At 40.5% G+C, this 14539-nt stretch overlaps 1 protein-coding gene across 8 annotated transcripts in view; it reads left to right on the top strand.

Annotated features, from left to right (window-relative positions):
* Window positions 1–14539, top strand: part of kcnh7 (potassium channel, voltage gated eag related subfamily H, member 7) — a 245580-nt gene that overhangs the window by 31263 nt on the left and 199778 nt on the right. For 5 of the 8 annotated variants that reach the window (XM_041781706.1, XM_041781704.1, XM_041781710.1 and 2 more), the window contains exons 3-4: window positions 1652–1856; window positions 8157–8237. The gene's annotated coding sequence lies outside the window, so the exon portion shown is untranslated. Of the gene's footprint in view, window positions 1–1651; window positions 1857–5063; window positions 5212–8156; window positions 8238–14539 lie in introns of all 8 variants that reach the window. The other 3 variants (XM_041781707.1, XM_041781705.1, XM_041781702.1) reach the window with 2 other exon arrangements.

Genomic DNA, 14539 nt, shown 5'->3' with positions numbered 1-14539 from the left:
CGGTGATGTCTGGCGCTGAACGTGTAGAGCCAGAGGTCAGCCCAACTCCGGCGAAAAAACCCAGAAACAATAACACACAGAGATGCGCACACTCTCTCAAACACACACTTTGTGTGCTTGTAAATTGTTCTATTCACTTACTGAAAAACACAGGAATTTGAATAACCCCCGGTCATGAAAACAAACTTTGTGAATACTGAAAGATTTTGATGCCTTTATTAAGGATTGACTACGCTTTGAGTTCATCGTGTATGATGTCCATGAAACTTCTAATATGTTGTGAATACTAATGGCTCGGTGGGCAGTGTGTGATAAGCGATGAAACATCTTTGAATGCGGCGCCGTCCTTGGCTGACTGTTGGGTGCTGTTTCATTATGGTTTATTCACTGTACTTTGAAAATTAGCAAAACCTGGCAGGTATCAACAGCCTCAAAAGCTGTGTCTTTAAGCGCTCCTCTGTGTTCTTCGCAGCCCTTGAACTTAAAAAAAAGCAGGAGTGGATTGAAGATGCATAAGAGACTGAAGTGATATTGGTGAGCAAAGAAAATTAATATAAAAGTGAAACACTTAAAATACAAAACTCTGTTGCCAGAGGTAAAATAGCTGTCAGGGATGGCCTTCTAGCCTTAATGACAGGCTGGGCTCATCATAAGAGAGAGACAAAGACAAACACGGGTGGGGACAACACATTTCTATAGAAATGAAGAGATGAAAGAAGGAGGGAACAAGGGAAGGAGCTGGCACTTTACTGTAGTATGCTACATGTGAGACATGCTACAAGCACACAAAAGAAAGCAGTGACAACTCAAGGGAGGATGAAAAAGAAGGGGATTAGTGGGAAAATATGAAGGAAATTAAAAGTTAGACTGTACTATTGAAATCAGAGAAACCCTCAGCAGAGAGGCCAGGAGGCCAAACCAAATATTCCTTGACTTAACGTCTAATTCTGAGTCTGAATATTAGCCGGCGAGGTTTTAAATGTAAATATGCCATTATGCTGTCATTACAGTGTTCACATCCACAGGCCCACGGGTCAGCACAGCCACTGTTAATTTTGCAGGCAAAAGCTTTTTTTTTCCCCTTCCTCTCCTCCCCGCGCTCTTGAAATGTTAATAACTTTCTATTAGTTAATGTAGCGTGACTAAAATTCCGATTAGATATAATTCATTTTAATATCTGTGACTGGCCGGGCCTGATCATTTTCCGCCGCGTTCCGCCGGCCCGCATTACACGATCCTAAATTGGACTCATTTACATTGGCTGGTTAAATCAAGGCCTTTCTCTTGCAATTTAGCTGTCATCAAATCAATTTTGTAATTTTCTTTGCTCTTTGAGGTACGACTGTTTCCGAATTGAATAATACCAGCCATCACATTTAATTAGCCGTTATAGCATGTGTCAGAACAGGAGGGGATGCAGCAACGTCTCGGATTCAGCATCGGCAGCCTCAACTTAGACCGATTAGATACCATATTGCATCGGACAGGCGTTATTTACCCTTCATTTAAGTTTGTCTGCCTAATTATGCGTCATTTATTGCTTTTTCTTGGTTATAATTGCAGTTTTTGAAAAGGGAAGTCATTAGATATAAATGAAGAATCCCTGTTGTCCATCTCAAAGTTGACACTTTCAACATTTCCTCCTATCTAGTTCCACAAAAGAACAACACACCTTCACAGTGGGCGTTCTGGGAGTTTCAGCCAGGAACCACTGCGGGTTAGAGGGACGCCGAAGTGGAGCTCCCATGTGGCTTTGCTCAATGGTGACTGAACCATAAGAACAGAGGGACAGAGGGCTTGCACACCGCGGGGACTCTGGGATAGCTCAACCTTCTCCGGGAGGACCGCTGCCGTGGGTAAGTGGTCTGTGTCGCTCCAGATCAGAGGACAGCGAGGCTCCAAGGGGGGGGGCGGGGAGCAGGGTGGGTGGGTGGGTGGTGCAGGGGGGAGATGAGGGTCTGCCCAGGCAGTGAGGAGTGGGGATAGCAGGGTAAACCGCAGAGGGAATAGTACTGAATAGGTTGGTTTTTCTCTGACTGGAGCTTGTCTGGTATCTGTGGCTGATAATAGAGCAGAAATTGATATTAAGGCGTTTATTGTGAGAGCATTATTATGAATGTTCAAGCATCACTGTAATAAATGACTGATGTCGGATGCATTTTTGAAATGTCACATCAAACATTTCCTTTTGCTCCAGCAACACAAAGATTTGTAAAGTTACCAGGGATGGGCAAAATAATGAAAACATCGTCCAATAAAATGTCAGTATCTGCTTTTATCACTCAGGAATGCCTGTTTATAATGGGAATATGGCACTTCTTCTCACTTGTGTGTAACTGGCCTTCAAAGGAGGGTTCATTATTTGGAATGTGTTGTAGAGCTTGCTCTATGCTCGGAAATACAAGTTGCGTTATTTTGGCCTCTGTAGATTCAATTTCAGCCATTATTAAAAAGCAGGCCATTGATTAAATCCTTCAGCTTTGCAACAGTAGAGTGTTGAGCTGCTGCACTTTCAGTGTTTAGCTGTAATGCTAATTCACTACAAAGCTTGATAAACCAATACACTCAAAGCATGAAAAAGGAGACCTGATGTAGACTAGGCTCAAATGTGAAAACTTTTTACAAATAATCAGATTCCTAATACTGCTGGCATTTTCTGTCTACTATATGACACTAAAATTCAAGTACTGGTATTGTGAGTACAAGTGGACAATGCCTCAGGACCCAACTCATGCTTCTTAATAAGAAATAAAGGCCTGAATTTCCTATATTTTTTACCAGTCAAGTTTATCTAACAAACACTCATGCAGTTTAGACTGCAGATGTTATAAAACAAGTCAGAAGAAGAGAGAACAAATCATCATGTTTTAAAAGCACTTCAAAGACTTTTGAAATAATTTGAGTTATGCCACGCACATTTGTGACCTACTGAAAATGGACCTGTGACCGACTTTTGGGTCCTAACCAACCCACGCCAAAATTGACCAACAATTTGGCACAAAATAAGATTTCCTTTTTTGTCAGTTTTCATTGCCATGGTACATCTTATATTAACCCTCTGTGGATGGCGTTGTCAAAAGAAGACAAGATGAAACACGATATTCAAAGTAAAATAATGTTTGAAAGATAAATTGTAGCCACTTGTCTTTCCTCAGAAAGTTCTCCGCTTAGCCATTCTAATGACGCTATCCACGCCTTTGTAGCTCTCACAGAATGTTTTCTAGCAAGCCTGGAACTTGGCTGACTTTCCAGGGTCTTTAAAGATTAAATCCACTCCAGCAACTCCGATATTGGATGTCTTTTTATCCATTTGTAATAAATTTTTCAATCGTTCCTGCCTCTAGCGGGTTAGCCCGCTGCCATATTGTCTGTTTGTAACCCAGAATGCATTGTGACTGTTCTGTGACAACCAATGGCAGGCTGTTTTGTCGTCACGTCATGCTTTGCCGAACTGCACATTTGCACTGACTTTGACCCTGCAGAAAAGAGCCTGAATGACTCATAACCGTGAGAAAGAGACACAGAGAGGCTGTGACGTGGCCCTCAGAGTCACTGCAGACAGGAACTGCTTTAAATAATGACTCTAATTCACTTTTTTTTTTGTAAAAATGTGAATACTTTGGTCACTTTTTGTCACAGAATTATTATTTTTTAATTCTTTGTTCCCAAAAGATAGCAACCCCGGTGGGAGATTGCACTGGAGTGAAATGCTATACTGAAGTCTTTGTTTTAACTTGGTTAAGTAGGTATTAGACATGTTGGACATTTTGTTACTCATCCCTTATAGGGGTGTTTTTACAGGCCTTGACATGTGGTCAAAAGTACAAATAGAAGGTAAGTAATGTTGTTAGATGGTATCTAAGTTGTTAGCTAATAGCAACATAAAGCTAGCTAGCAAAACATGAATAACAAGGTGAGAAACTCAATTAAATGTACAGGCCGAATTTTTCCAACATCTAATGTAGTCAAAGTTCAAGCAAATAAGCCAGAATTTCATTCAGCCTTATCTCAGTTTTAGCACATTAGCATTAGCATTACAAGATTAGCTTAAACCACACATAAAACCACAATTAGAAACTGAAGTAGAAACTTAAAATGGGTTTTGTGCTTGAATGTGCTTGAAGGTAGACTACAACCAGAGGGGGTGAGATAAAATGATGTCTAATCCTGCTGTCTAATATTAGCTGTTTGCATACAAGCTAGTGCAACGTATCTAACATAATCCCATGATGATATACCATAGTACCCTAAGGATAGGTGAAACTTATTGGAGACTTACAAGGTTGTTTTAAAACAAGCGTTAAAGTACAAACAGAAGGCAGTAGAACCATTTATAATTTTGTTGGAGTGTATTTCAGATGTAGGCTTATTATTCTCTACAGACTTAAAGCTAGCTAATGCTATACATAATGCAAAGATTAACTGTATTAGACATAGAAAAGGCTATTTATCACACCTTTTGTCCCTTAAACTCCTTAATTTGTTTCTGATAATACACCTCAATGTAAACTGTCACTTCCATATGTACCTTTGAAGTATTTTATTGCTTTGTGCTGGCTGGCCTTTGAAATTATGATTTAAGTCGCTTCTAAAAGCTAAGCTCCCATTTCAAGTGGTTTGGCTATGTTGCCCGTCTCTTTCAGCATCTTCAACAGTACGCACCTGGGCTCATTGAAGCACTTGAGGGATTTGCTATCTAAATCTCCCTTCACTGAGATACATATCAAAGCCACAAATGTCAAAGGAGATAGCAACATTGCAGAACTGGTAATCCACTGGCTGTTGTAGACTTACGCAAGAGGGTTTGAGCTCTGTGAATATTCCAATGTGACTGTTTAAGATGAAGCAATTCCCCTGTGTGTGTATAGTAAGTGTGTGGGGAATATTATGTGCAATAAAGGATAAATGAACCCACCTTTTGACGCTTTTTTCCAGCACATAAAATGATGTACAAACCCTTCTTTTAATCAGAAACACAGGCAGCTGATAGAACTAAACTCTCAGTCCCTTCATCTTTTTTGTGATCTCTCCTGCCTCCCTTCTTTTTCTCTCTTTTCCGTCAGCGTTGCATAGAGAGCGGCTGATGTTTTAATCATGGCCGCGGGGCTCATTGTGATGTGCAGCCACCTCTGGGGTCTCTAATTGTCTCAGGCCAGGCTGGCTCTGCTGATCACCCTGCGTCTGGAATGGCTAATGACTCACAGCAGCGAGGTAGAGAGACGTATAGAGCTCTATCTGTTTGGTGTGTATGTGTGAGGGAAATCATTCACCGTGTGCCTATGCATGTAAGCACATAATGGAACACAGAATTAACTGCACACAGAGCTTGATTACCGCCACACTTAAATCAAGGGCGAATCGTCGTCAGCAGGCCTGGATTTCACCATAAACGTCCTCCTAGACTGACACTTCATGATGACTTTTACCCCTTTCTTCCATGAAATAGAAACAGCGGTTTACTATTTCGTATGCACTGCAGTGTATTATTGAACAGAGTCCTCAATTCAAACAACAGTAGTGGGCAGAGCTGAGCAGTGCATCTAGACTCACCTTGGAAATGTCTAGTAGGGCCACAGTTACAATCGTTTATCGAATTATGAGTCAGTTAGACAATTTACCTAAAATTTTTTATAAACACAGGCTTGATATCCTGGTCTATAATGCTCTTGTAAACTGTGATGGACCTCCCGCCACTAGAGGCTGCTGTAGCTTTAGTGAATAGCTTTCTGTCTGAGCTTTCCCCGGCACTTCACCGGATGTAAATATGAGAAGCTTAGCAGTTAGTGTGTAGTAGGAACAGCGTGGTATGACTGTTCTTTAAGTAGTAAATGGAACTAAAGCGGCATTTAGTCTGTCTGAAAAGAGGCCACATCTCAAAGAACGATGTTAATCAGCAAAGAGGAGGGAAGTCTGGCGGAGCTAGCTGCTAATGTTAGTGAGAGTGATGTCAGCCTCATATCCTCTACAACATGGCTAACATAGTGATCCTATAATTAATTTTTTCTAAGCATTTTCTTCTCTTTAGACTATTCTGTTAAATGCTGTTTAAATGAGTGTTTTGGCCGAATGGGGAAACAGACGGATAAAAAACATCCCTAATAAGGGCTTAAGGGGTAGGTGGAGGTTTGGGAAACAACGCACAGCCAATAGAGAATAATCTTGGTCCATTACAGGTTAGCAAAACAGAACTTGAATGAGATACAGCCACAGAACCGCAGCTTCTTGTAGCAGTTTACACTTCCTTTGAGTGATATTCCTAGATAAATAATTACCTCCGCCAAGGAGGTTATGTGATCGGATGGGTTAGTTAATTAGTTAGTTTGTTTGTTAGTTTGTTACCAACATAACTCAAAAAGTTGTGGATGGATTTTGATGAAATTTTCAGGAAATGGCATAAGGAAGAGCTGATTAGATTTTGGGAGTGATCCGAATCACCGTCTGGATCCAGGAATTTTTTTTAAGGATTATGTACTATTGGGAGATAGGGCTAATGGCGGAGGTCTGCGCTGTTACCGCTTTACACCAGGAGATAGCGGACATGAGTAACTTCAATCCCAGCAGCATTTTGGCTGTGTTTTTACTCAAAGCCTGGAAGTTTATAGAGTTTGAAAGGCACACGCCCGGTCGAGGAGACGAGTCGTAGTGTAACAGAGAGAAAGACAGTGAATTGTAGCGAGAATACACACAATGCTGGGAGGAATAGAGGAATATTCACCCTCTGCCATGACTTCCAGTCCTCCAGTGAGACCATGGGTGAGACTCTCAGTGCATCTGTTGGCAACGGCAGGCAATGTTTCCACCATGACAGTCCACCCGAAGCGAAGCCAATGCTTTGCCTCACTGTGTTACCACCCCACTGGGGAGGGAGTAATCGATGAATGCTGTGATGGAGGGCACATGGGGAGGGATTCAGGAATTTATTACAAGGTTCTTCACTATTGGGAGATAGGGCTAATGGCGGAGGTCTGCGCTCTCTGAGTGCTTTTCTAGTTTCAAATGTGGCAAAGCTAAAATCATATATGGATTTCAGTCAGAAGAGACTTAATACAAATTTAACAATGATTTATTTACAAGTTTAGAAATGTTTGTCAGTGTTTGAAATTGTGAAATGTCTTGGGCGAATAGACTCCATCGTGATGAGGCTGACAGAAGGAAAGGATACCCACCCCCCACCCCCCCCCCCCATGGAGTCTCGACACTGGTGGTGGTGACGGGAGTAGGATAAGATGAGTAAGAGACTTCTGAGGAGCAGTCTAGGTTAAGGAGCTTAACCCAGGCACTGATAAGATGCTTGGAAGTAGCAAACAGATGCAGGATGCATGACGGAGCTGAACCTGGAAACCCAGGAGATGTAATGGAGGTAGCTGGGGAGGAGGAGGGGTCGCACTGAAACACTGTGGAGGAAAGAGAACAGATTTTAAAACATGACAGCTGCTAGTCTAAAGTTAAGAAAACACTCAGGAAACAGTCAAACTAAGCACAATTTATTAAAGGCAATGTGTAAACAATGCAAAGTTGGTTAGAGAGCTAATGTTTTGTGCTATCCTGAGACCGAAATTTGTACTAGCGAATACTGAGTACGGATACGATACCAGTGTGAACTTTCTGGACTGACTGTGCAGACTAGCAAATTATTTCAGACCTATATTTGACACAGAACATGGCTTAACAAATAGAATCATAATATACAGCATCTCTGTGACCCTGAAGTTTTTTTTTTTTATTGCTGATGATTGAGTTTTACTCCTATATTTTAAAATAACAACAACACAGAGGGCTGCTTTTTCTCTCTGTTATGCTCTATTCGGGCAGTAGGATGTGATGATGGAACAGTACACACACACACACACACACACATATATATAAATATATATACAATATATATATACAATATATGTGTGTGTGTGTGTGTGTGTGTGTATAACATAGGAGCAATCCTTTTGTTTTCAAAGTGTGGATTTTAGGATTAAAAAACACATTCAACTGCACTTTGTTTACATTCACATGTTACAGCTACATGCCACTGTAAATTCTAAATAGCCAGGCTAGAAGTAGAATTAATTTGAGTCAGAGGTTAAATGGTTAAAACATGCTGCAGACATTATACACCATTAGGAAATGCCGCTTTATGAATGATACATTTCCTCTTCCACCAGATCCGGACCTTAATCTCCTTCTAAGCTCTGAGTGGCACCCCGGGTCTGAGCGGCCAGCCCTGCAGATGATGTGGTCTTAAGGTAAAGGGCCTATTGCTTATGGTGCTGATTGTACACTTGTGGATAAGGCTTTCAGGTGCTGTGGACAGAGAGCTCTAACCCTCCAGCAGCTTTCACTAACAGAATACAGATCTAACTGCTTGACTGCTCAAGGCTTTCAGCTCTGGTACTGTTTTAATGTTGAACTGCTGCATCATGGGTACATAAAGGACTTCTGTCTTTTTTTTAATCCAGTTAAACATGTCCAGACTACATCAGCAACTGTTAAGACAATCATCTCCAACAAACAATAGTGAACCTGATGATAAATCAAAACTACATATTAAACACACCTTTAGCTAACAACAAAAACAGAGTATGTTTGCAGATAGCTAATTTCTGGTTGGGGAACTGCAAGTTCATGCAGGATGATTATGTCAGCAGCGGATTATTTTGCCTCTTTAGGGTTAATTTGCCATTAATTTCAAAATGATTCAATTTTTTATTGCTTCCCCCACAGACAAGTACATTATGAAGTTAAAATTTGGTGGTTTTTTTAACTCAAAAATTAATTTTTCCTTGTCAGTGATGCAGGATGGCGCACCTCAGGGTGCAAGGGTACTGACAGGTTACCCCTGCCGTAGATTGCTAATGGCAAAGCTTCTCTGTCAACAAAACTGATGCCAAGGCTGGTCGGAAGACGTGCAAAAAAGTCTTTTCTGCCAAGACAAACCTTTAGTTTGGCTCTTTGCTCTTGTTTTAAAAAGAAATGTGGTCGAGTTCTGTTCTACAGCTACATCCGAGCTAACAGCTTCCATGGCAGCAGCAACTGGATTAGGGCTGCAGTAATCAATTCTTTTTTGCAATCATTCATTTTATCGATTCTTCTATTGTTTAATCAAGCACTCTAATAAGAAATGTCTCATGCTCAGTATGTTTAAATTTATCACTTTTTCCCTATTTACAAGTAGTTGTAGTACACAAATTAGAAAAAAAGATGAGTGATTAAAATGAACCATGACTTATTTAATGACACAGGCGATCTAACAAAATATATATTTTAAAACTTTATTCAGTTCTAATGAAATAAAACTTGATTTGAAATTCAAAAGATAATAAATATAGTTTCATAAATATTCCCACGGCTTTATTTGGGATCCTCTGCCTGGAAAGTTTTAGTGCTAAAATTTAATTTCATATAAGTAGTTTATTTTTATTCTCCAATTTGTCATCAAGTGATGTTAATTTTTCTCAAGATCACTTATTTCATAAAAATCATTTTAACATCCGGCTCTGAGTTCAACATTTTACATTCTAGCAAGAAATAAAGCTTTATTGCTTGCACATTGGTTTGATATGCCAGTGAAATCTGCACTCTAGCATTTCAGATATATGGTCTATTTTTCAAAAGATGTTTACTTTTATTTTCTTTTTAACCACACTACTGTTTGTGAGTTAATCCGATCTAAAAATATGACTGTTAAAGACCGTTCCATGACCTGGAGGTCACATTTTAAGGTGTAGAGCTGTTCCTATGACCTGTTGAATCCTGACTGCTGAACTCTGACCTATTAAGTCTGTCTACCTCAGTCACTGATTGTGGCAATGACATGTTTCTGTTTGACTTGGATCTATTTATTATCAATATGTAGTCTTCTTAAATGCCTTAAATGCTTAAATGCAGTCTGCAGGCACAACTTATATTTACCTTTCATTAAAACACTGCAATGTTACATCAGTAAAACGCTGTAATTGCCATACTCCACAGTCAGTGTGTAAAAGACACAGCATGAATACCTTTCAACAGCAGTGCATCATCTTCTTTCTGGTGTATGATTTTCACGCCTCATGTCATTTTTACTGCATGCAATGTTATGGTAGCAATGAAGTCAGTGATTTCAGCCACAGTAAGGGCGCATTCACACCAGAGCTGTTTTGTCTGCCTCAAAACAAACTCTCCTCCGTTTTCCTGGATAGTTCGGTTCATTTGGAGTGGTGTGAAAGCTCTGGTGGGGACCAAACAAGCAAATTCTGGTCCGCTTGAAAACAGGGGGTCTCGGTCCCCTTTCAAACGAACCCTGGTGTGGTTCGTTTGAGGTGTGAAAGCAAAGCGGACCAACTTGTGAACCAAAGGCAGGAAGTGGCACAAAGCGTAATGATATACGGATTTATATGTGATTTAATACATTAAAATACGTGTTGGTACCTCAGTTGGCATCTGTGTAGTCATAGCAGCACGTCGTAATCGGTGCTGATTTATTTGTCTCATGCAGAGATCGTCATTCTGGACAGCTTACTGCCTCACTGGCTGCTTGTAATACCCCAATGCAAAAGCAGAAACCCAAAGACAGCGTAAATTCTGTGTTTTTTCATTGTTTATGTGGAAGTAAAACCAGTGGAAGGAGATAGATTTCTGGTTTGGTCTTCTTCTACGCCATCTTTTCTTCTTGGTTGCCCTGTATTTGTGACGACAGCGCCCCCAACTGGTAGAGGTTGTAGGTGTTCAGATGGTTTGGTCTGTTTGACCAAGAGCAGTGTGAATGCGATCCAAACCAAAGGAAAGTGCAACAATGTTGCGATTTCCGTTCCAAAACGGGCCGAGTCCCCCGGACTATCAGGTGTGAAAATAGCCTAAGGGTCCCTGCTCAAACCATGGGCATTTGCTGGTATTGACCGATTTAAGCAAAGCCTCAAGGCGAATAATTTTCCTTGAGGAATTTTTTTTGATTGAGTGACTACAATTAATTGAAGAATCGTTTCAGCACTGGATACACTGGCAAACCCCCCTATGTCAGTCACAAATCCATGCCAAAGCAGACCAGGAGAAAAGCAAAATATCCTTTCTGATCTGAGAAGTTCTCAGTGTTGCTTTTTACCCTTGTTTTAATACAGAAATGTGGTCCAGTTCTGACAGAACTGCTGCTGTGGCTACATCTGAGCCAAACACTCCATTAGCAGGCCTTGTATACAACCGCTCACACAACAACTTACCCTTTCCCCTGCAGCTCTCACAAACTAATGCCAAAGCAGGTCGGTAGAAGAGTGAAAACATCTTTCCCATCTTGAAGAGCTTTTAGTGTCGTTTTTGTTCTTTCTGTCATGCTGAAACATGGTCAGATTCTGGTAAAATAGATGCTTTACTGGAGCTAAATCTGAGCTAATCACCAGACTAAAGGCAGCCATTGCAAACTGCTTTGTTTACAACTAAACCCCACCCAGAGCTACTGCCTCACTCTCCTCAAATGATGCTGATTGGTTCAAACAGTGTTGGGCTTGGCACAAATGTAGATTGGAGCTTTTCAAGATGGATTTGCCTGATGACAGAGATGGCGTCTGGCAAATCTATCTGCTTTGGAAGATTAGCAGCTATCATCCTAAGTTAGATAATATTTAAGCTTTTAATTTGTACTAATTTTTCCTATTTCAATGCCTTTTTGTAGCTCGCTTCTTAAGAAGCAGGGAAATCGTAGCACATGGAAGTTACAGTACATTTGATTGTCAGTTTGGCACTATGCCGTTTGAGCTTTTCACCCTGGTCAGAGGTCTGAAAGAAAATGTATAGCCTATGGTGAAAAATACATATCCTGATCATTCCTGCTTCATTTAACCCCTCCCTTGCTGTTATTCTTCCATCTTTTCATCTCTTTTACTTAATTCATGCACTAAACAGAGCACAGCTATTGTAAAGACTGCTTATTGTCCTTCAAAAATTCATGCAGCAAGTGAAATGAATTTGTTTGGAAGACATCTCTTCCCACTACTAATAAAGTCAAGTTTTTCTAAAGATTGCATTTAGATTCTAACCTTTTTTAATGTAAACCATCCTCTCTGGACAATACTTACATTGCGCCCGACTCTGTAAAACCAACATAATTCATAACCATTCAAGTGTTAGACCCTGAACATTAATAAGCAGCAGCAACTCAAGTGTTGCGTACACTTAATAACAAAGCATGTCTCCGGCTCTCCCTTCCCTCCATCGCTGCCCTTATTAGCATACAATCTGAATGCTGAGAGCGCCGACAATGGTGAGGTCAGTGCCGCTGGATGGGGTCAACTCTGAGGACGGCTTGGCAACACGCTCTGTATGTGTCTTTGCATACTGTAGGAAATCTATTGCGGTGGAAAGTTAAGTGGCGGTGAATGCCAATAGTAGACCTTCCAGACTGGCTTCTTGAAAACACAAAGCATGGCCCCCACAAATGGCGTTCTGCTTCATTTTACCTTTTGAAGAGGCAATCCAAGAGTTTAACCCCCAGAATATTATCTCTCTCCCTTCTCCTATGAGCAGAATGGCCAGCACTCATCACTTAAAAAAAAAAAAAAGGAAAAAATACAATTTTGTTCTGTCCAGCCTGGCGATAATCCGAATCCACTTTTCGAGCACTGATAAGACAACCTATTAAATGTAATTATAAAGCGGGTGGTACAAATTGTTAGCGCTGTAGCTATCTTCAAAATGTCTTAATGTCTTCAAATAGCCCTGGTGATTTAAATCATTTTAGCATTTCCTTGCAATTAGCTTCCACATAATAATACTGAAGCTAATTTCTGCACCACGTCTGACATTATAAATGTAATTGGCTCCCATTCACATCCCCACTGTGACACATCTATCAAGCCTCATGGGCGACATTTATGTGTGTGAATGTGCATGCAGTGGAGGAAAAAACAAGCGCTAACTCTCGCCTCTTTGCACATCCTCCATAAACAGTCGCCTTTTTTATTTTTCCCCCCCAAAATCTATCACTCTGAGGTTATAACGACTCACCATTGATTGCACACGCTTTCAATTTAACGCCCCCAATAAAAATAAGAATCCACAATGCATTCTAATTACACTTCTTAGGTGACCTATGTAACAACTGTTTCCCAATGAAGGCTCATTAATTGGCCTGTCACAGTTCAGTTGGAGGCTATTGTGGCACTGTCCTTTTCATAGGCGTGCCGGCATGACCAGCATCACTGAATGCTCATATATAAGAGCTCCAATAACAGTTAAAATGCTATTAAAGTGGATGAGGCACGGTTGTGCTGCTGCTCCCTCTAATTTGAGACACTGACTGGAGGGCTGTGTGGAATACCCTCTGGGGAAAACTATTCCCCACTGGCTCCGGCATATGTTGTGATCGCACACGTGCACATATGCGCGGTATGCACACACAAGCAGGCGTTCAAATTGGCGCTGCAGCTCATAATGTTATGGGCATAACAATCTCGCTCTTAAACAAACATTCCCATGTGTTTGCACACACATACATGCATGTAAACCAAGCAACTAGAGGCTACTTTCCTGGTATGGAAGGAGTTTTGTTTTAAATGCTAAACAGTCAAGGGAAGATTAATTTATTATATTAATAAAGGACTTATAAAAAGAGTTGAATAGATAAGAGTGTATTCAGTGGCCGCTGATGGTTCAGGGACAGCATAAATTAAAGGCTTCTCATGAGTAAATAAGTGATTTTTTTCTCCACTAGAATACATCTTTCAGAGATTTTATATCCTCCTAAGGTTTTTTTTTAATTCTAGTGAAATGAATGGTCAAATAATGTGGGGAAATTTGAATACAAGGCAAGGTAAGCCTTTGATACGAGGTAGAGCTCTCTGAAAAGCACTGGCTCTTGATGGATTATTTGGTAATTTCAGACCGCTGTTCATAGAAGCTAGCCTTGCAAAGGATAACAAAGCAACGCTTTCGGTGTATGAAAATTATTCTTTTTAAGGGCAATCTGGGACCAAGTTTTGAAATGAATTGAATAAGAGAAAGGAAGGTTGTTTCTCTTGGAGAGATGCCAGTTTTAAAGAAGCACTCCTTGCTTACCAAAGCTTCATTTTCGAAAAGAACCGTCTTTTATTTGAGGTTTGAATGGAGCTCAAATGAGTGGACGTTGACCAATTGATTTTAACCAAAGGACATGAATAACTAGTTCCACACTGAGGGAAGAAAAGTGAAAAAACACGCTTAAAGAGACACAATTAGCGAGAATAAACATTCAAATCCAACCTTAGCTCGCCTCTCATCTTCTCTCAAGAAAAACACACAGAACAAGTTCATTATTTTTAATGTGTATATGCTTGGTCTCATTTCAGCATCATCCTTTAATACAGAGATTTAATGGACTGGTATTTAGAGAAAGGCTACTCCATACATTCTTAATGCCATTACTGACCAAATTAACCTTGAGTAGATCTTAATTACATTTAGTTCCATTTGGTTGGTCATGCAGTTCATACAGCGTGGGATATTTTAGATGGACAAGGGGATGATTCCTCTGCTACGTAAAGTTTGCTTTACACTCTTCAAATCAGTCGCTAAGAGATGAGTCTAGTCACTCTGTGTGAAA

The sequence above is a fragment of the Cheilinus undulatus genome, linkage group 24 (assembly GCF_018320785.1).
Source record: "Cheilinus undulatus linkage group 24, ASM1832078v1, whole genome shotgun sequence".
NCBI classification, from domain to species: Eukaryota; Metazoa; Chordata; class Actinopteri; order Labriformes; family Labridae; genus Cheilinus; species Cheilinus undulatus.
Note: the sequence above shows the minus strand (reverse complement) of the source record. Positions and strands in the feature narration are given on the sequence as shown.